The sequence below is a fragment of the Panthera onca genome, chromosome F1 (genome assembly GCF_046562875.1).
Source record: "Panthera onca isolate mPanOnc1 chromosome F1, mPanOnc1 haplotype 2, whole genome shotgun sequence".
In the NCBI taxonomy this organism is placed as follows: domain Eukaryota; kingdom Metazoa; phylum Chordata; class Mammalia; order Carnivora; family Felidae; genus Panthera; species Panthera onca.
In genome coordinates, this window is record NC_138355.1 from 28,425,770 (window position 1) to 28,448,281 (window position 22,512).

Here is a 22,512-nt window from a genome sequence, read left to right on the forward strand (position 1 = left end):
AGGAATACTGATGCATAGGGGCACTTGTACCACAATGTTTATAGCAGTACTTTCAACAATAGCCAAATTATGGAAAGAGCCTAAATGTCCATCAACTGATAAATGGATAAAGAAATTGTGGTTTATATATACAATGGGATACTACTTGGCAATGAGAAAGAATGAAATCTGGCCTTTTGTAACAATGTGGATGGAACTGGAGAGTGTTATGCTAAGTGAAATAAGTCATACAGAGAAAGACAGATACCATATGTTTTCACTCTTATGTGGATCCTGAGAAACTTAACAGAAGACCATGGGGGGAGGGGAAAGAAAACAAAAAGAGGGAGGGAGCCAAACCATAAGAGACTCTTAAAACTGAGAATAAACTGAGGGTTGATGGGGGTGGGAGGGAGGGGAAAGTGGGTGATGGGCATTGAGGAGGGCATCTATTGGGATGAGCACTGGGTGTTGTATGGAAACCAATCTGACAATAAATTTCATATTAAAAAAGAACACACACAGTACAAAAAAAAATTTACTCCCATCTTAGCCAGTATTAACCAGATATAAATTTCCTTTTCAAAGATTCTTTTTCCATAAACCGTTTACAACTTTCTTTTTTACACTAAGACTTTGTCTCATGTTATCTCTCTTTTCCAGCCTCTGTTTGGAGAAACTTACTTTTTTTCTCCCCTCAACAAAAGTGCATTTCCATTTTTCATACCTTCTTTTAACTGAAAGCATACATCCTCCTTTTTATTTTATATGGAGATGTTTCCTTTCTTATTTCTAGCAGCTTTAACCACACATATTAATTAGCATATGTGCTGCCAAAGTGAGGACTCATATTAATTAAAATTCTTAACTCTTAGAAACTAATTTCTAGTGAGATCTTAGTAGTAACCAATTATAAACTGTTACACCTGCTTTTTTTTGATTGGCAAATTTATGAATACATTTTATTCTAGAAATATGTGCTTCTTCATAGTACAATCTTTCAAATAAACATAAAACATGTCTACTCACAAACCCAAAATGTATCTTTATTATTTTTTTTTAAGTTTATTTACCTATTTTGAGAGACAGAGATAGAGAGAGCGAGCTCAGGGAGAGAGAGAAACCCAAGCAGGCTCTGTGCTGTCAGCACAAAGCCCAACAAGGGGCTTGAACTCACCAACCGTGAGATCATGACCTGAGCCAAAATCAACAGTTGGATGCTTTAACTGAGCCATCCAGGCACCCCCTCTTTAGTTTCTTTTAATTGGAAGACCAAAGTAGATAAACCTACTATTTTACCTTATTTGGAAATACTGTGGATATTCAATGAATTTAAATTATCACCTAACTTAGCAAAATTGTATAGTTCCAGGTTACCAAAAATTTTTGGAAGCTATTTAAAAAAAATTTTTTTTTTAATGTTTATTTATTTTTGACAGAGAAAGAGAGAGAGAAAGAGCATGACAGGGAGAGGCAGAGAGAGAAGGAGACACAGAATCGGAAGCAGGTTCCAGGCTCTGAACTGTCAGCACAGAGCTCAAATGTGAGATCATGACCTGAGCCGAAGTTGCAGGCTTAACCAACTGAGCCATCCAGGCACCCTGGAAGCTATTTTTAAGTATGCATACCATAAAATACCATTGTTGTTTTTCAATCTATAAATATTTATATTACTTACATCTATTTAAATCCTTTGCTCCCAAGAATTATGTTTAGATTACCCACAAAAACTTCATGAGACATTAGACAAATTATTATTCTAAGTTATTTTTTGCTGACAAATTTTGCTACAGGGATAACATGAACTTATTTGATTAATAAACCTGGATAGAATAAAAGTATTATATTTAATACTGATAACTCTAAAGACATATCTTTTTTTTTTTTAAAGACAGGTCTATTTTCAATAAACCAACAATCTTAAATTAGTTTTAATACTAAATATTTTCCCAGATCATATAAACCTAAAATTCATTTGTTAGTGTTTCTATTTTTGAGAATTTTATGAATATTGGATTTATATAAGTGTTTAAATTTTTTAAGCCAAGTAAATGGAGTTCCTTTATGAATTAATTTTGGCAATACCTTCCAGAGGTAGAAAAATACCATATATATAATGTATATACATACACATGTGGAGATGACTTTTAAGATTTTTCTTTGTCCCTGGAAGTAACCTCAAGAAGGCTGTGCTGGTAGAGTTTGGGCACAAGATCCCTTTCAGCTGTGTGTATTTTAAAAAGGCCTCTATGCCTTTTTTCCTTCAAGCTCACATGACTGTGGACTGTTTACATTTCAAAGACTTGGTAAGATTTCTAACTTTGGTGAACAGAGAAAGAATGCATTTTTTTTTTCTAAGAGTTTCAGGGTAATTGTATTATACCTTTTAGAAGTACAGGACAATTTTGCTTCAATATCCTCATCTTTATCTACAGCATTTTCAGAGAAATAGGTGAGGTTTGGAGGTTAGTAAAGATACATTAGTAAAGAGTTACATTTCTGGTTTTGCAGAGATTTACAAGACAAAGACAGGTTTTTTAATTGCCCCCAAAGACCTGAATTACAGCCTAAGTATTAGGGGACTGACTCACCTTTTTAATCAAACTTGCTACTTTATACTAGAGAGATTTTTAACTAAAATAGGTATCAAAAGACTTATGCCTTTGCAAGGTCTGTATAGAGCATTTCAACAAAAGCCTTGTTTCTGAATACACAATTCAACATTGGTTTCTATTAGTCCCTAAACGTGGCCTTCCGTTGATCTTTTGTAGGAGATTTTGGTCGCCTGTTTTATCTGTGAGGAGAATGTTGAGAATGGCCATTAATTTTTCTAATTCCTAATTTAGTAAGATCTTCTGAAAGTGGAGGTAAAGGGCTGTATAATCTAAAAGATCTGCTGTTCAGGGGACATGAATTTCATTTTGGTGGGGGTCTAGGATACATCTGCGAAGGACATTGCATAGGAACGTCTGAAGCTGGCAGAGCCAGATAACAGGGCCCTGAACAGTAGGCACAAAGCCAGCCTTACTACCAGTCTCAGGAGCTTGTATTAAATTCATTTCCTCGCTTTCAGCATTTATATGAGAAACCTATACACTTTGAACCTAGAGATCAGTCCAGAGCACTCCCTGTAAATCATGTAGAGAAAGGGAAGTTAAAACAGGCAGATGACACCAGATTGTGAGAAGGGAAATTGACATTAGGTGTGGACATTACTTTCTGTGTTGAGTCTAATTTCTTTTCTTTCACCTTATCAAGGGAATCCCTAAGGCTAGCTGTCATACTTACTTATAAGACAATTTTGAGAGCTCTATAAGGATTTTTTTTTTCTTTCAAATATAGCCATTTTGAAGGATCCATTGTCCAGCCATTGACAAGTAGGATCTTACTTATCATCAATAGCTACCCATAAGCCTTTTTATGGAATGACCTGGAGGCAATTTTCCAGGCTTAGACCATGGATGCAAGAGGTATCCCTGGAGAGGGCATAGATGATGTGGACCGAAAGATCCAAAAGTTTACTACCAAAAATAGTTTAAGAAAGCAAAAGCCTTTGTTGTACTGGCTTACTACTGGATGGTGTAGTAAATATGGTGTCTTTGGTCCCAGGGAAACTTGAGACACCCCCAATCACAGACCTGCTAACTTGTGATGCTGGGCACATGCTACTGATATGTTTCCAGCACCAGTAAACAACAAAGGTTAAGATAATAAAGGTCCCTAAAGGGCTGGGACTTCTTGTTTATTTTTTTGAGAGAGAGGGAGAGAGAGAGAGAAAGAGAAAATGTGACTGGGGGAGGGACAGAGAGAGAATCCCAAGAAAGTTCTGTGCCACCAGCACAGAGCCCAAGGCTGGGCTTGAACTCATGAACTGTGAGATGATGACCTGAGCCGAAATCAAGAGTCGGTTGCTTAATTGACTGAACCACCCAGGGGCCCCAGGGCTGGGACTTCTTATGAGAAATTCTCCTGAGAGCTAGCATCAATACTGCTAGCAATTATGTGTCCTGAAACCCTGGTCAGTTTCATCAGCCACTAAGGTACACCCAAGTAAATATACCCTCCTGATGGTGGAGACCAGAGAGAATATTCTCACAGGTCACAAAGCCAGGCTCTTAGGACATAGAACAAGGCAAAATGAAAAACCTCATCCAGTTTTTACATATAGGAACCACAGCAAAATTTGTCTAAACAGACTCCAGCCTTATGAGAATCATGAACTCTCCACTTTGTGAGGTTGGTTCAAACAGAAGGCTGATAGATCCCATACCTGCCTTCCTCTATGGCGATTCCCTTTTATGACAAATGATACGAATACAAAGAAAAACTGTGACCATCTCTGGAAGAAAACCAAGGGTATGCTACCAATTTACCAGAGTTGCTAAGCCCAAGGAACCAGTTCCATGAATATTTTCTCCTACTGATCTAAATTTAGAGAGAGAGTAAAAGGACTCTCCCAGGGGCAGATATGGCAAGAATTCCTACCTTTTGCTGGCTTTTTGTCAGATGTCCCAGGATTTCTCAGCTGCAGCAGTATCCCGCTAGGAAAGTTTATCCTGCCAACTATGCTGTTGTGGAGGAAAAATTTTTTCTATTATTCAAGATTCTTCTAGCTGGCCTAAGAATTAAATGGACACATGACCGATTAACAGAAGATAACACAAAATTTAATTAACTGTGCATGGAGGCTCAAGAGTAAAATTGAGACCCAAAGAAATGACTGAGCAGGTAGCTTTCATATTACAATAAGCTTGAGGAATTGGCAGTAAAAACAAAATTTATGTCTGAGACCTTCAATTAGTAAGGAATTCTAAACAGAATTTGGGCTGGGGTAGTAATTAGTAAAAGTAACAATGTTTACGTAAATAGCCTTTTGTGCTCTGAATTCGCTATTTCTGGTGTTAATGATGACTTTCTACTTTCTGTACAGGAAGGGTATCTTTCACATGAGAGATCTATTTCCTGCTTTCTTGAGACAAGAGGGGCTTTGGGTGTTCTTCTTGCACTATTTATTAAATGACTTCTAATTCAAAATGATCAATATGCCAAAATGGCACATTTTGGGGCAGACTACCCCTGACCCCCGTATGCACATTTGTGTAGATTAGGACTTAGAATGAGGCAGATGCCATGGACCCTCAAGAGACTGCTCTTTAGACCAGGATACTCCAGACACTGCTCAGTTCTAGGTCTTTGGCTTCCCAGACCTGTGCAGCAGGCATGTACGTGGTATGCATTTTAACAGCCACCTTTTTGCAGCTGGGGCCCTCCGGTGTGGAGGCTGGGCTGGTCTATACCACCTATATAGCCTCCAGGGAAGGCGGAACCTACCTTCAAAACCTTCTGAAGCATCAGCTTTAAATTGTAAGCAGTCTACATCTGACTAGCCGCCCTGATGAGGACCCAATTTTTTTCAGCAATCAAGGCACCCAGGTGTCTCTTACTGAAGGATACCCCTGCCAGACTGCCCAGCCTCACCCTGGAAAGGCATCCAGTTTCCTCCAACCATAACTTCAGGGGGAATATGTGCATTAGTGATGATTAGGGCTTGGAATTAGGCAGATGCTTATAATCCACAAAAGCCAACAGGCCATCTTTCAATACTTGGTCTGTTCCAGGTCTCTGGCTGTCCTGACCCACATGGCCCACACATATGCTGTATGTCCCCCCGCCCCCCAATATCCAGCCACAGGAATCCAAGGCCCTCCAGGCACGTGAAGCTCAGGCTAGTCCTCAACCTCTGCATAGCTCCCTGGGTGGAAGAATCCCTTACCTGAAAGTCTTTCTGAGGAGGCAGCTTTGAACAGAAAGGCAGTCCACATTTGGACTGGTTCTCTGATGAGGTTCCAGATTTCCCTAGCAATCAAAGGTAACTGGTGTCTCCTATCGGAGGACATCTGGCCATCTGCCAGGACCTACCCTGGTAAGGCAGGACGTCTTACTTCTGATCTGCCTTCATGGGAAATATGAACATCTGTTTAAGTTCGAGCTTGGAAATAGATACCTTGTACCCTAAACAGCCCCCTCATGTGACTGGGCTTGTGCCCATATTTTTCCTGCAACAGGTTCCTGGCTACCCTGACATGTACAGCCTGCAATGTGCAGTATGTACCCACCTGTCAGCCTTGGGTAGCTGGGGCACTGTAGGCCTCTGCAGCTCCAAATGGTCCTCATCCACTTGCATTACAGGGAAGAGTGTGCAGAATCCCAAAAAGTCTTTCTGAGGCATTAGCTTTAAGGGTAGAAAGAGCTCCCATTTGGACCAGCTACCTGATGAGGTCCTGGGCTTACCAACAAGCAAGGCTCCTAGATGCCATTAGTAAATGTTTCCTAGTCAGGCCACTTGGCTCAGTCTTGGCAGTCCAGATTAATAGTTTTATCTTCAAGGAAAATATGCAAATTTGTGTAGGTTAGGGTTTGCAATAGGCCAGATGCCATAGACTTCCAAAAGCCCATTCATGAAACAGGGATTCTCCAACATTGCCTAGGTCCTGGCTTCCTTACCTGAACATCCCATGTATGCTCAGTATGTCTCCTGTCATCTAGACTTGGTCAACCAGAACCCTCTAGTCCTGTGGAGCTTTGGTCAGTGCCCCATCTGCAAAGCATTCAGTGTGGTGATAGCTCATCCCAAAACGTATTTCCGAGGTTCCATCCTAAACTGGCATTGTCAGTCCTCCTTTGGACTGGCTATCTGATGTTTCCCTAGCTATCAAGGCTCCCAGGTATATCTTTTCAGAGGGCACTCCAGAAATCCCACCTGATTCCTCCAGCTGTGCCCTCAGTGGCAATATGCACATTAATGCTTGGAATTAGACAGATGCCAGGGACTGCCAATAACCCATTCTTATGACCCAGTGTCCCCAGACACTTGCCCTGTTTTAGGTCCCTGGCAAGCCTGCCCTGTGTGCCTACACATGTGCAGTATGTATCCTGTCAGCTGCCCATGGGCAACCCAGGCGCTCCAGAACTGTGGAGCTAAGGCCCCTCTACAACTACCTGCATAGCCTCAATGTTGGAGGGAACCCATTTCATGAAAATTACTGAGGTGGCTGCTGAAATGAGATAGTTCCTATGTGGACTTAATGTCTGCTGGGGTCCCAGTCTCCTGCACCAATCAGGGCTCCTGGGTATCTCTTATTTGAGGGTATCCCACAGCACCCCACTTGGTTCTACCCTGGAAAGGCAAGCCAGATTCTTCCATCTCTATATTCAGTGGGAATATGCACTTTCTGTGTAGGTTAGGGCTTAGAATTAGGGAGATGCCAGATACCCTAATTCCACACTCTTGTGACCTGCCCTTTGCCAAATCTTGCCCTATTTCAGGTTCCTGGCTACCATGACCTACATGATCCACACATGCACAGTACATGCCCTGAAAGTCACCCTTGGGTACTTGGGGCCCTCCAGAACTGTGGAACTAAAATTTATTTCCAACCATTGCACTTCAAACATACATTTAAAACACTGGTGGAAGGAGCTCATTTCCTGAAAATGGCTCTGAGGTGGGCATTAGTTACTTCAGTCCCCATTTAGACTTACTGTCCACTGTGGTCCCTGACTTTTATAGTAATCAAGCCTCTAAGAGGTGTCTTATTGGAGGATACCCTGGCTGGGTAACCTTATCCAGCCATGGCAAGGCAAGCTGCATTACTCTAGCTTTGCCTTCCGTGGGACATTGTGCTGGGTTAGGGCTGGTAATTAGGCAGATGCCATGTAACCCAAGAGCCTGAACCTATGAGCTGCCCTCCCTGGATGCTTGCCCTGTTCCAAATACCTGGACACCCTGACTTTGGGGAGACACACATGCATAATTGTATCCTGTAAGCCAGCCTTGAACAGACCGGACTTTTCAAGTTTGTGAAACCCTGGCTAGGCCCCAACCACAGCGTAGAGGGAGTCCACATTTTGAAAAACTGCTTTAATCAGAAAGCTGCGAATGGGTGACAGTCCCCATGTGAACTTCCTGCCTGTTGGATTCAGGGCTTCTCTAGGACCAGGACTCCCAGGTGTTTCTCAAAGGAGGATCCCCGTCCTGCTGGCATGGCTGTTCCATGGCAATACGGTTGAAAAATTTACAGCTCCGCCTCCTGGGGGAATATTCCAGAATGGGTTGTCATTGCGCATTAGGCCAATGCCTTGTAACCCAGAATGCCTCCTCCTGTGACCCAGCCTCTCCTGACGCTGCCCAGTTCAGGTAGCTGACTACCTTCACTTTCACAGCCTGTGCACTTCTCACTCTGTCAGTGAACTCTGGGCTGTAGAGGGCTCTCCAGGCTCTGAAACTCTGGCTGGAATCCAACTACCTGAATGGCCTCAGGATGCAAGGAACCTTGAAAATCTGTCTGAGGTGGCAGCTTTAACCTGGTGATGGTCTGTCCCCATGTGGACTTGCTGCCTGATGTGGTCCCAGGCTTCTCTAGGAACAGGACTCCCAGCTGTCTCCCATTGGAGGACACCCTGTCATGCAGGCATGGCCCTTCCCTGGCAGGGGATTTGGAAAACCTCCGACTCTATCTTCAGAGGGAATATTAAACAATAGGTAGGTGGGCCTTGTGCATTAGGTTGATGCCTTGTTCCCACGGTAGCATCCCCCTATGACCAGCCTCCTTGCCAGTCATTGCCCAGTTCCAGGCCCCTGGCTATCTTACTTTGTGGGGCTCATGCCAGTGCACTTCATACCATGTCACCTGGCCTTGGGATGCAGGAAACACTCCAGACCATAATGCAACCTCAATGGCTTGAGGAGGCTTGAGGAGTGTGGAGGGAGCACTCCCCTCCCCCCAGGCTGTCCTGAGGTAGCAACTTCAATCCAGCAATAGTCTGTCCTTATTTGGACTGGCTGGCTGCCTGATGCGGTCCCAGGCTTCTCCAGCAATCAAGACTTCTGGCCATCCCAACCAGTCATGCCCTGGCAAGGCAGTCCAGATTTCCCCATTTGTACCTTCAGGGAGACTATGTACATTTGCATAGGTTGAACTTTGGAAGAAGATAGAACCCAGGTACCCCTACCCAGCTCATGTGACCCAGACTCCCCTGACACTTGCCCTGTTACAGGTCCCTGGATACTCTAACTTGTGGGGTTTGCACATATGCGATAAACCCAGAATGTCCCCTTTGTGCACCCAGGGCTCTCCATGCCATCCCTAACCACCTGCATTACTCAAGAGTGGAGGAGACCTATCACGTCAAAGTCATCTGAGGTGATTGCTAAAATAAGTGACAGACCCCATGGAGACTTCATGTCAAACACCCCCTGGGCTTTTACGGCAACCAATCCTCCCAGGTGTCTCTTATGGGAGAACATCCCAGCCAGCAGTGCCTCCTCCAACCCCCCCATCCAACCCAGGCACAGCACTTAAGATCCCTCCAGCCCTGCTTTCAGGGGAGTTCTTTGTATTTGTGGAGGTTAAGGGTTGGAATTAGGCAGAATCCAGCTACCCCTGTGAAACTGAGTAAAGGAAACCTTACTAAATATTCAGGGGCATCCCTGAAGAGGGAGCAGCCTGCATAACCAGCAAGGGGAAGGAAGAGAATTCTTATCTCAGCAAGGGAGGACACTTTCCACATAGGAGTTTCTTTCCTGCATTTGAGGAAGGAAGAGCTCTCCCCACCCAGCAACAGTGCACTGACCACCTCTTACAGCCCATGAGAAACCATCACAACCTTGAACTTTTCTCTAATGAAATTTTGTTCAAAAACCCTCCCAAGTTTCTTCCTAAAACCTAATAAAAGCTGACCTTCCTTTTGTCTCTTCCAACTTGCCTGTGGCTTGCCATCGTTTGCTTGTCCTGAATTGCAATTCCTCTGCTATTCCCAAACAAACTCATTTTGCTAGCAAAATAACTTGCAATTTTATTTTTTGTTTGACACCCCCAATAGCCCCCTCCTGTAACCCTGTTCTGTGGAATATTACCCTGTTCCAGGTCCTGGGCTGCCCTGACCTGCAGGGCCTGTGCACTTACAGTCCCCACCCCCAGTCTTGGGCTTCAGAGGGCTACACTGACCTATGCAGGCTGCTCAGGTGTGGCCTGCATACTGCCAGCTGGTATAGTGCTGCCCAGGGCACTCCAGGCCTGTGGAGCTCTGGCCAAACTTCAGCCACCTCAGTCGTCTTACGGTGGATGGTGGCCACAACCTGAAAATCTTTCTGAAGCCCCAGCTTACAGTGGTGACTGTCTGTCCCCTTTTGGACTGGCTGCCTGCTGGGGTCCTAGGCTTCTCCAATAATCAAGTCTCTTAGGTGTCACTGGAGATTCCCAGCCATCCTGCTGGGCCCCACCCAGACAAGGCAGTCCTGATTCCTCCAGCTCTGTCTTCAGGCACAAGATATGTGCATTTATGTAGGTTAAGGCTTGCATTAGGCAAATGCCAGGCACTCGCAAGTACCTGTGTCCTTGTGGACAGGCCTCACATGACACTAACCCTTTTACAGGTCCCTGGCTACCCTCACCTGGTGACACACACATGCACAGTCCCCACCCTGTAAGCATCAAGCAGATTAGACCCTCCAAGCTTGTGAACCTCTGGCCAGGCCCCAATCACCTACATAGTCTTCAGCATGGAGGGAGCTCATCTTCCAAAAATTGCTCTGAGCCGAAAGCTGCAAATGGGTGATAGTCAGTCCCTATGTGGACTTACTGCCTGATGGGGTCCTGGGCTTCTCTAGGGACCAGGACTTCAAGGTGTCTCCAAATGAAAGGTAAGCTGTCTTGCTGGCAGGTCCCCACCTGGGCAAGGCAGTTGAAAACAACCAGTTCTACCTTCAGAGGGAAAAATCGCACAATGCATAGGTAGGTCTTATGCATGAGGTCGATGCCTTGTACCCCCAATCCCCCCTCCTGTGACCCGGTCTCACCTGATATGCTCTGTTCCGGGACACTGGCAATCATGACCTGCCAGCTGTAATGTACACTCCACACCGTCTGCCAGCTTTTGGCTGTTGGAATCCTCCAGGCCTGTGAGGCTCGAACCAGTTGCCTATCACCTGCTAGCCTTCAGGGTGGAGAGAGTCCACACCCCCCAAATTTTTCTGAAGCCCTAAGTTAAACTGGGAACTCTCAGGCCCCGTTCGAACTGTCTGAAAGGGAGCTGACTTCTCCAGCAATTAAGGATCCCAGCTGTGTCTTATAAGGGGGCATTCCAGCTGGTCCTAGTAAGGCCGTCCAGATTTCTCCAGCTCTGCTTAAAGGGGAAAATACACATTTGTTAGGTGAAGCCTTATAATTAGACAGATGCCTGATACTTCTAATAGTCTGCTCTTGTGACCTGGCCTTACAAGACACTCACCTTTTCTCAGGTCCATGGCTACATTAACCTGCACAGCCCACATCATGAGGAGCATGTACCCCATTAGCTGTCCTTCAGCAGCTGGGGCCACCAGGCCTTTGGAGCTGAGACCCATCCCCAACCACCTGCATAGTCTCAAGGGTGCAGCGACCCAACACCCTGAACAGCCTCTGAAATGGGAGCTGGGCAGAGCCCATGAAGACTTAGTGTCTGCTGGGTTCTGGGGCTTCTGCAGTAATCAAGGTTGCCAGGTGTCCTTATTAGAGGATACTCTAGCCAGACCGCTGATTAAACCTGATCAGGCACTCCAGATTACTCCAGATCTGCCTTCAGTGAGAACGTCTATTTGTGTAGGTGAAAGTTTGGGATTAGGCACATGTCCGTTACCTCCAAAGCCTCCTCAGGTGACTGGATCTTGCCCAACATTGCCCTGTTCCATGTCCCTGGCTTTACCTGTGTAGCCTGTACATGCGAATTATGCACCCAGAAGCTGGACTTGGGCAGACGCAGCTCTCTAAACTTGTCAATCTCCCACCAGGCTCCAATCACCCTCATAGCTTTTAGCATGGAGGGAGCCCACCTTTCAAAAATCACCCTGAGTGAAAGCTGCGAATGGGCAATGGTCCCCATGTGAACTTGCAGCCAATGGTGTCCTAGGCTTCTCTAGGGACCAGGACTCCCAGATATGTCTAAATGGAGGATATCCTGTCCTGCCAGTGTTCCCTCCCTGGCAAAGCAGATGGAAAACCTTCAGCTCTGCCTTGTGGGGAAAACTCCATATGGGCTTGTAGGCCATGCATATTAGGCTGCTGACTCATACTCTGAATAGCCCCATTCTGTGACCTGGCTTCCTTCAACTTTGCCTCGTTCCAGGCTATCCTGACCCACGCAGTGGGCACATGCAGTCCACGCCTCATCAGCAGGACTAGGGCTACAGGGGATGCTCCAAGCCTGTGAAATTCTGTTCAGAACCCAGTCACCTGAATTGCCTCAGGGTATAGGGAACCCTCCACATGAAAGTCTTTGTCAGGAGGCAGCTTTAAATTTGTGACAGGTTGTGCTCATTTGGATTGGCTGTCTGATGGGGGTCCTAGGCTTCTCCAGCCTCCCAGGTATCTATCATCCAAGGATATTATTCCCGGCCCCCAATGGCCAGACAGTCCAGATTCTTCCAGCTCTGCCTATGTTGTGTATTGGTTTGGCATGATGTCAAGTCCACTTGTTTATGAGAAGGACAAACTGTTTTCAGAGGTAAAGTTGTTTTGATATAAGAATGAAGGAAGTTGTGTCAGGACATCATCGTCTCATCTGTTCTCTCCCATCAGAACTCAGCAACTCAGCTGCTGAGGGGCCTGGCTGGCAGCTTATCAATGAAAACAGATGATGTAACTGTCAAGGAGACATGAGACCATAAATAGTGAGAGCTGTGGGGACTATTGGAGAATGCTCGCTCTGAGCAATCATAAACTTTGCTGATTTAAAATAGTTCCCAAAGACCCTGAGACAATTAGTTTCTGCCCCCAGTAAAGGCAACTCTCTTAGAAGCAGGGGCAAAGCCAAGTAGCATCGTAGGGAAGATCATCTTGCCAAACAACACCTGTGCCCTTGTTCCCTAGCAATAAGCTCTAGCAACACAGAACTTTTGCACTGACTTCTGGATGTCAGTTTTCACTTGACTAAGCCTCTCTTGAGTGTCAACTCCTATAAAGTGTTAAAAAGAGAAATCCAAAATGGAGTCCTTTGCCCCCAACAACAACAAACCAAGATTTAGTTACAATTTCACCCTATCCCAGGAATGTGGCCTTTTATTTATTTTTAAAAGTACTCTCTAACACCCATCATGGGGCTCTAATTCATGACCCTGATATCAAGAGTGGCATGCTCTTCTGACTGAGCCAGCCAGTTGCCCCAACAATGTGACCTTTTAAAAGTGAATCTGGGGGTACCTCCGTGGTTCAGTTGATTAAGCCTCGGACTCTTGATCTCAGGGTCATGAGTTCAAGCCCAAACTGGCCTTCATACTGGGTGTGGAGCCTACTTAAAAAAAATTAAGTCAATCTGAAATTTCCTGATTGGCATCAGTGAGTTGATCTGCATGATAACAAACCCTGCTGGTCCCTCCCCTCTTCAAAGAAGCTGTCATGGCCTGAGACTAAACTTTCTTTTCTTTTGCTGATAATTTCCTTGCCCCATTCTCCCTCCTATAAAAACCTTCCATTTGTACAACTCCTCAGAGCATCTCTCTACTTGCTATTTGTGATGCTGTTGGATTCATAAATTGCTTAATAAAATCAATTAGATATTCTAATTTACTCAGTTAACTTTTTTTTTTTTTTAACAAAAGTATGCCTCAACTAAATTTGGACTTTATTCCTATCATCTCCCTTTTCCTGGGACAATAGTGTGGTTCATTTATCATTGGTTCGGGCTATAGCATTTCTTTATTGGCTTTATTAAAAGACATTACTACCCTGTGTGCAGGTGGCTTGTAAAATTCCCAGTGAAGCTGTGTTGGGTACATTTTTGGCAAAGACAAACTCAGTCACTGAGCTTTAATTCACCTCCTCAAACAAAACAATTGGTATAGTCTGCAACCTGAACCAAAGTAATAATAATTAACAGCAGTCATTGCTGTGAAATATGTCATATTCCATTTAAATTTGAAACAAGTGATAAATTGTAATAAATTTATATTAACAAAAATCTTAAAAAGCCCATTAATGGCTTGACAAATTTTAAACTTAAGATACTGTTTACTATTTATGGCATCTTATTGAAATTATAACCAACCTTTGAATAGACAAAATTGATAGGGCTAGTATAATTTGGATGCTAATGTTGTCCGCAACAATTATCTTATTCTGCTTTACCATAGTACAAATCATTTGGAATCTGATTAGGCATCTCTCTGATAAAACATATATTGAACATACTTGTGAAAGGCAGCAGAACAATAGCAAATATACCCGACTTACGAACCCTTCCAAAATGATCCAAGAGGTGATTTAGGGATAGAACGGATTATATATTACCATCTGAGGATCCATAGAGACCTATTGAAGACTTTGGGCAAAAGTTAAAATTAAGGAAACTCCAGATATTGGCCTGATCAACCAATGCAGTCAATTATATCTTGTATTAGAGCAAGTAAGGAAGATCTTCTAGTGCTCTTATTAGAAGCATTAGAGTAACACAGATGCCAACAGGCAGAAAGGAAAAGTACCAGCACAAACAGTTATCTCCAGGGATGCCTGGGTGGCCCAGTTAAGTGTCTGACTCTTGATTTCCACTCAGGTCACGATCTCACAGCACAGGTCTCTCTCTCTCCCTCTCTCTCTGCCTCTCCTGCACTCGCATACTCTCTCTCTCTCTCTCTCTCTCTCTCTCTCTCTCAAAATAAGTAAATAAACTTAAAAAAAAAGTTATCTCCAGGTTAGGAAGAAACCCATACCCTTTTGCCTCTAAGGGCACCAATCTACATTTCAACCATTTTGACCCTCATAACATTAGCTAACTAGAAGCTAAAAGCCCATGATAATAGACAAAACTACAACAAATGATTAATATGGAACCAATCAGAGTCATTGAAGAGAGAACTAAAACCAGATAAGAAATGACAAAAATTAGAATGGAATTCCAACAGATTTGGACACAGAAACTCAGTGGCTATTAGATTTGTGGTCCAAAGGAAGACAAAACCTGATCCTCACAAAGGTAGAGATTATGCACCTAAAACCCATTATCATTGATGCTAAAATGAATCAATACTCAGAACATCTGGGGGAAATAATATTAGTTTACAAAGATCTTTGTTTATATGGCAGCAAACTGGAGATTAAGATGACCTATACCTAATATATCATCTCTTAACAATATCTCCATGGAAAACAGTGAATGCTATTAATATATTTCATTTCATTATTATATTTCAGTAGTATGAAATTAGGACTATTAACTATGATTTATGATAGGGGCGGACATCCTTACTGATACATGTGGAAGCAACAAAGCAAATTAAAAGTTCAGCCTAAAAGCTGTGCACTACAGGATAGAACAGCATTATTTACAGTATTTGTGTGAGGCAGAAAAACAGAACTGATTGACTTGATAAGAACAGCTGAGAGGCTAACTTAAGCTAAAGGCGATAGCTTTGGGGCATCTGGGTGGCTCAGTTGGTTAAGCTTCCAACTTCGGCTCAGGTCTGATAGCACCATTCGTGAGTTCAAGCCCCGTGTCAGGTTCTGTGCTGACAGCCTAGAGCCTGCTTTGGATTTTGTGTCTCCCTCTCTCCCTGACCCACCCCACTCACACTTTGTGTGTGTCTCTCAAAAATAAATAAAACATTAGAAAAAAAAGATAAGGCTATAGTTTTAAGCATCATGTATATAGACATAACAGGCTTACACCTAATGAAAATAAACCAAATTAAAATAGACCATTTAGACCTAAATCTATAAGGCCCTTTTGATTCCCTAAACCATTTAGACCACCGCTCTTGGAAACAAATTATAAAAACAGAAACTCAAATAAGAACCTGAGAAAGTGTGTACAGTGGCAGAGAAATGGAAACAGCCAAGCTTTTATGTTAGACCTATAGAAAATAAACCTACACATAACCACCAACCCATTTACTGTAAATACTAACTGCTTTATAAAACCTAATCCCATTAATAGACAAGCCACTGATAGCCAAAGGAATGCACACCCCACGAGCCCCCCATGGGGACTCAGTGGTCTCTGTCTCTTGGCCCGAGTCAGAGACAATCGCCCATATATTACAATGGCCATATCAATAGAAACCCCTTTTGCAAGCAGAGATATACATAAACTACTATGTTGTTAGATACAGGGTCCCAGGTAACAATGATACAGGGATATCCTACTCATTTAGAAAATTTTAACAATAAAAATGGATTAATTGAAGGATTAGGAGGAAAATTAATTCCAGGGAATGGGTATATAGATTTTAACAATTGAGGATAGAGTGTGCATTAAAGCTAATTGCTTATAAATACCAATTTAGAACTCATTCTAGGAATAGAGGTAATAGGACATAAAATTTGAGGAAAATATTCAAGAACCCCTAAAGGAACAAATTATAGTGCTTATTAGTTCACATTATAATAACCCAATCAAACCTATTAAAAAGCTGGATGAGGGGTACCTGGGTGGCTCAGTCGGTTGAGTGTCCAACTTTGACTCGGGTCATGATTTCATGGTTCATGAGTTCAAGCCCCATGTCTGGCTCTGTGCTGACAGCTCGAGGTCTGGAGCCTGCTTCGGATTCTGTGTCTCCCTCTCTCTCTGCCCCTCCCCTGCTCATGCTCTGTCTCTCTCTCAAAAATAAATAAACATTCAAAAAATAAAAAGCTGGACGAGTGTTATAGGTTTACAGTAGATTTAAGAATTTAAACAAATAACCTCCCCAAATTAGGGGGCAGAACCCAGATATAGTCACTTTCATAAGCAATATCACTACTGAATCTGGAACTGATTACATAGGAATAGACAAGGAGAGCTAACCCATGACTGCATTCACGTGAGAAAGCAGATGATATCAGTTTATTAGGTTAGTAACAGAATAACTTAACAGCCAGTAATAGCCCACAACCTTCTAACACAAGGCATCCAGGCCTTTCAGGAAAACACAAAACACACAAACCAGCACTTGTTATATGATGACACCCTTACTTGTGGGGATAACTTGGAACAGACTAGAGTCACAATACAGTTAATAGAATACCTTACACTCAGAGAATGAAAAATTGACCCACATAATTTTCCAGGACCCCACACTACAGTAAAATTTCTAGGCATAATTTGATCCTCTGAAGGAAGAAAAATAACCAACACAGTTATAAAGAAGACAGCATATGAACTCCTACCACAAAAGCAGTAGCTCAGAAACTGATAGGACTGTTTGGGTCCTGGAAAGAGCACATACCACAGATGAGGATCGTATTAAAACATATTTATAAAATAACTAGGAAGGTTATTTTATAGGGAAGTCACCCTAGGGAGGGGTGCCTGGGTGTCTCAGTCAATTAAGCCTCTGAGTCTTGATTTCTGCTCAGGTCATGATCTCACAGTTCGTGGGTTCAAGCCTCGAGTTAGGCTCCACACTGTCAGCTTGGGATTCTCTCTCTCTCCCTCGCTCTCTGCCCCTCTCCTGCTTGCTCGTACACACACTCTCTCTCTCTCAAAATATATAAATAAACTTAAAACAAGAAAGAGTAGGGGATTCAGATGGACAGAGACTCAAGAGGAAGCCTTAACTTATTTCAGAAGTGCTGTCAGAACTTTTAATACATTGGTACCAGCCTGTGAGGACTCTAAATATAAATGAAAGTGCCTATATTCCCAGAAGATTGCAACATGGTGTTTGTGAATGAAAACACTGCAGGACCCCAAATTTTACCTGATAGCATTTGGTCCTAAGTACCTATGGTCCAAGAACAGGTATCAATCATTTGAAAGTCTCACCTGGGCGCTGGATAAGGCCCTATAAAATACAGAACCAGTAACAGAAAATAAACCAATTATACTTAAATTCTAACAGCCTATTCTGGAGTGAGTAAAGCAGACCCCTGACAGAGGGGAAATACTTCTGACCAGAAAGCTCTAACACGGAAATTGTATATTTCTGGGTGTTGATTTCCTATGTTAACTGAGGAAATCCCAGCAATGCCAGTGGAGTCTCTGGAATTTCCATGGGGTGAGCCTATCCAAGCTCAAGCAGTTGGGCAATAGGAACCTTGGTCCGTAGAGCTCAACAACACATGCCTCCATGACACCACAGGGAGTACACTAGCAGGCTTCAGTCTTGAGGACTAATGGTGGTCTTACCTGACACAATCAGGCTCAGGAGAATCAGTACAATATGTTGAACTAATGGTCATAAAATGGAAGAATTAACAATCTGAAAGAAAATCAGAATGAGGTATACATTTTCTCATACTCATGGGCAGAAGCTAATTGAGTAGCAATTTTGGTCAGGAACATGGTGGGAAAGTGGAAAATAGGAAATAATGCATAGGGTAAGGACATATGGTAGAAAATAGCACCATATGACATCTCCGCACTCATAACACATGTCTTTGTACCTCAGAAGGACAACTCTGAAGTAACCAAATTTAATAACTAGGTAGGCAAACTCAACAGGTTTAGGCAAAGATTCCTAAAAAAATTTTTTAATGTTTATTTTTGAGAGAGGGGGAGAGAGAGAGAGAGAGAGTGAGTGTGTGAGCAGGGGAAGGGCAGAGAGAGAGGGAGACACCGAATCCGAAAAAGGCTCTAGGCTCTGAACAGTTAGCACAGAGCCTGACGTAGGGCTCGAACTCACGAACCTTGAGATCATGACCTGAGCCGAAGTCCAATGCTTAACTGATTGAGGCATCCAGGCACCCCAAAGATTGCTAAAATTTAACTTAAAAACAAAATAATTCATGGCAAAAGAAAAAATCATTTCGAAACCCAACCATACACAAACAAGAAGGACAATGGAATATACAAACTGAACCCATAGATGCAGCAAATATTAGGATCATTCCACGGGCACATCATCAAACAGTTCATGTTGGCACATATGGCACTAGAACATGGATAGAGAAAATAAACATGTTTTACCTACCAAATACCTCCAATTTGAAAATTTTAAAAAGGTGAGAATTGCCAACAGTTTAAAGCTTAGAGGTTATTCATTATTGAATACTACATAAAAAGTCAAAGGTGACAGACCCTCCCAAATTATGCAGATTGATTATATAGGACACTTGCCTACATCACAGAATAAATTGTATGCTTGCACCACTGTAGACACATCATTAGGAATAGGATCACCCTATCCTTGCAGGAAAAATTATTTTTAAAAATCCAGCAGTAGAGCATTAAAATCTGGATGATATCCTATCCATCATATAATCAGATCACGGCACCCACTTCACAGAAAAGTGAATACAAGAATGGGTTAAGACAAGACATAATGTAGAAATTCCACTTACTTTATAGTCCTACCACTTCTGGATCAATTGAATGGTGTAATGGCTTGCTGAAGCAAAAGCTTAGGTTGCTTACTAACAATCTAGATATGGAAGCTTGGACTAAAACTATCTGGGAGGTGACAAGATCTCTAGGCCATAGTTACAGAAAGATGGAAAAACTCTGATTGAATGACAATTACAGGCATTCACAGAGATAAGAACTAGCAATAATCACACCTCAGAATCTACATCAAAAGGCAAAGTATTAGTTTTGAAAAATAATGATATATATAGTGTTCGGGAAATTATAGCACCTGTTACTAATAAAACCTACAGAGTGACCAAAGGAAAAGGCATATTACATCAAATTAAACAAAATAATAAGATGCCTCTATAACAATTTCAGGATGGGAGAAGACATCTTTTACTGTATCAACACTACATGCCTAATATTTAGCCTAGCATGATGCAGGGTGATTATACCTGGGGAAATATTAGCAATAATGACCATAATAAGTGTATATTTTGTTGAGTGGCAAGAACAACAAGAATGAACTAAAAATTTATAGGACACCTACCTTTATTTTGCAGGTGTGAATCTGCTGTGCATCTTTAACTCTATCAGTATTACCAATTGCTACTGGATACCATATTCATTGCAGCTATGGATACTCTTCTGATAGTTCCAGCAAGAGTAGTCGTGCCACTGTTCCAAAGTGAAATGCAACCTTCTGGCCCAGATACAGCTTAACTGTTTATGACATCCTCTACTTTCTTCACAGATCACCATCTTGGTCACCTTATTACAACTGAGAACTCACCAGCATCACCAACATCGCCAAGCCCAACCTTTCCATTCCAACCTTTACTGTCAGTACCATCTACTTGCTGAGAATCTTTCAATCAATGGAGAAATCAAATAGTAAGGAAGCTGATGAAGCAGTGGAAAGCTCCACAAGAATCAACAAGTTTCCTGAATAACACTCCCTACTAGACATTGACTTGGAAGACGAAGATTCACCTGAATTACTAACTTTGCTATTATAACCCAGTGTATATACCAAGACAACCAGGTACTGACTTTTCTAGTTTTCCCTTGTCTTATTGAATGGAGTGCAGCATTGGACACATGGCAGAGTTTCTATGAAAACAATCCTGATTTAATTCCTGATTTTCTTTGTGTGCTAGGACTTTATTGTAAAAGAGTAGCTGCTTAATATGCAGAATAAGCAATTACAACTTTAAATATAAGTAAGCTAAAATTGATCATTTACTGTACTCCTAACTTACACTGTTTAATCTGTATTCACCTATGAGAAAATGAACAAAAGATTTGTGGAAATCATGTCCAGGCTTTAAAAGAACAGAGATACCTTGTAAAGTGTATAGAAGACATATAGAAAAAGCATTTATCACATATCACTGTCGTTCACAGCATACATGAGGCTTCTGTCTTAAACCACATATTTCTAAACCAAGAATATGGGAACTTATGTTAATAAAACCTGTCCTGGTTATGTTGGAACTTACAATAGTAGGCTATGTTCTGAAATTTAATATGCAGGATTTTCAAGCCAGAGATAGATCCCCAAATTGTGGTCCACTTTATCCATTGTTTTTACGCTGAATGTACAACCCACACCAAAAACAGATTCACTAAGAGGGAGGAGACACTTAGTTTATTGTTGGACTGGTAGGAGGTTTAATTGGAAGAACAATGATAGCTGACTTTTCTTAATTCCAAATAGAGTTATTTCAATTTAAAAAAATTGAAAACCAGACAATCTCAATTTAACACCATGCAATGGCAACTTGTCGTTGGGTACACAGATGGACAAAATTAGCAATGTATTACAAAACACAAATAAATTTCACATGAAAGTAAATAAAGCAATGGAAATACAGCATAAAACAGTTGGAGAAAATAGTAAAAGTAATGAAATATAAAAAATGAAATATAAAAAAAGGACATAAAATATCTTTCTTTATAGATTGTCAGTTGTTGCAGTGAAGATTGGTTGATATGTGGAATACTCAGAAGAGCTATAATCTTGGGGGCAATCCTGGGCACCTGAGATAACAGACAACCCAACCAGAAGTAGATACCATATACCCTAATGGCTGTGATTCCTTGGGCAACTGTGAAATTAGAATATTGGCCTTTAAAGGAAAAAACATGATAATGGGTTTCCACATTTTTGTGGTTCCCCAATATCGACAAGGAGAGTAGAACTCACAGGCCATAGAAAGCCCCCTTATAATTGAAGGAAACACGTTCCTAAGGATATGTTGTTGGAATGGAAGCAAAATACCTTTATTATTGCTAGACTGTTGATATAAGTACCTATGACTATGGCCTTGATGTCTCTTCCGCCAGTTATATATAACATAGGAAACTGACCAGGATAGTATGCACTAAAACAAACTTCACCCTAACCTATTGGAGTCAAGGGAAAAATAAGGAACACATGATGGGATATATAAAACTACAACAGGTAATGAATCCCACAATAGAAAGAACAAGATGTTATTCCAGATCAATAGAAGATAAAGGAACTATTAACACAACTGGAAAAATATTTGACATTGTACCTCTTCAAATTAACCCAAGAAGTGTAAGTCATACATTAGAAAACTTAGGGCAAGTAAAGGCACATTTGGAAGATGAGACTAATAATGTCAAAATAACTTCAGGAATTGAAAAGAACAAAAACATGACTTCCTTAAAATAGCAAGAGCTGAATCTGATATTATGGCAATGAAACACATGCTTGTTAGTGCAATGCAAGTTTTACCCCAGGAGCTTTATGCAAATGATATTTACTTGGAAATAGATGTACAAGTAGATGTACGAAGGCCTGACATAGAAAGTAGTAGAGTCTGGAAATGATATAAGGACATCTCATTTAGTTAGGCATGTGCAAGGCTTGTCCTGTATATGGTCACAAATGGAAAGATTCATTTTGTGGAAATCTCAGCTAAAATTGAGCATAACGTGGAATCAGAATGTCCAAAGGGTATCAGTTTTTCCGTGACTCAGGACCTTCTTAAAAACTTAATCTTCATTCCAAGAGATCCCAAGACATTGCTTAGTCACATGCTTTATCATGTTTCCTTCTTGACCTGCTAAAATAAGTAGACAACCCACAAGAATGGTGGAAGTGGTGGTTGTGGTGACGGTGGGCTGGGATTAACATTTATTTATTCAACATATGCATAAGTCCAGTGTTATATTAGGCTGTTACATATTTTGTACATTGACACA

General features: G+C 42.0%; 1 long non-coding RNA gene across 1 annotated transcript in view; it reads right to left on the bottom strand.

Moving 5' to 3' along the window:
• Positions 1 to 11,294, bottom strand: part of LOC132686164 (uncharacterized) — a 59,724-nt gene extending 48,430 nt beyond the window's left edge. Inside the window, exons 1-3 of the long non-coding RNA XR_009613467.2 lie at positions 10,838 to 11,294; positions 10,621 to 10,742; positions 4,465 to 4,547 (exon numbers count right to left, since the gene is read on the bottom strand). This is a non-coding gene — a long non-coding RNA (uncharacterized LOC132686164). The remainder of the gene's footprint in view (positions 1 to 4,464; positions 4,548 to 10,620; positions 10,743 to 10,837) is intronic.
• Positions 11,295 to 22,512: the final 11,218 nt, after the last annotated feature.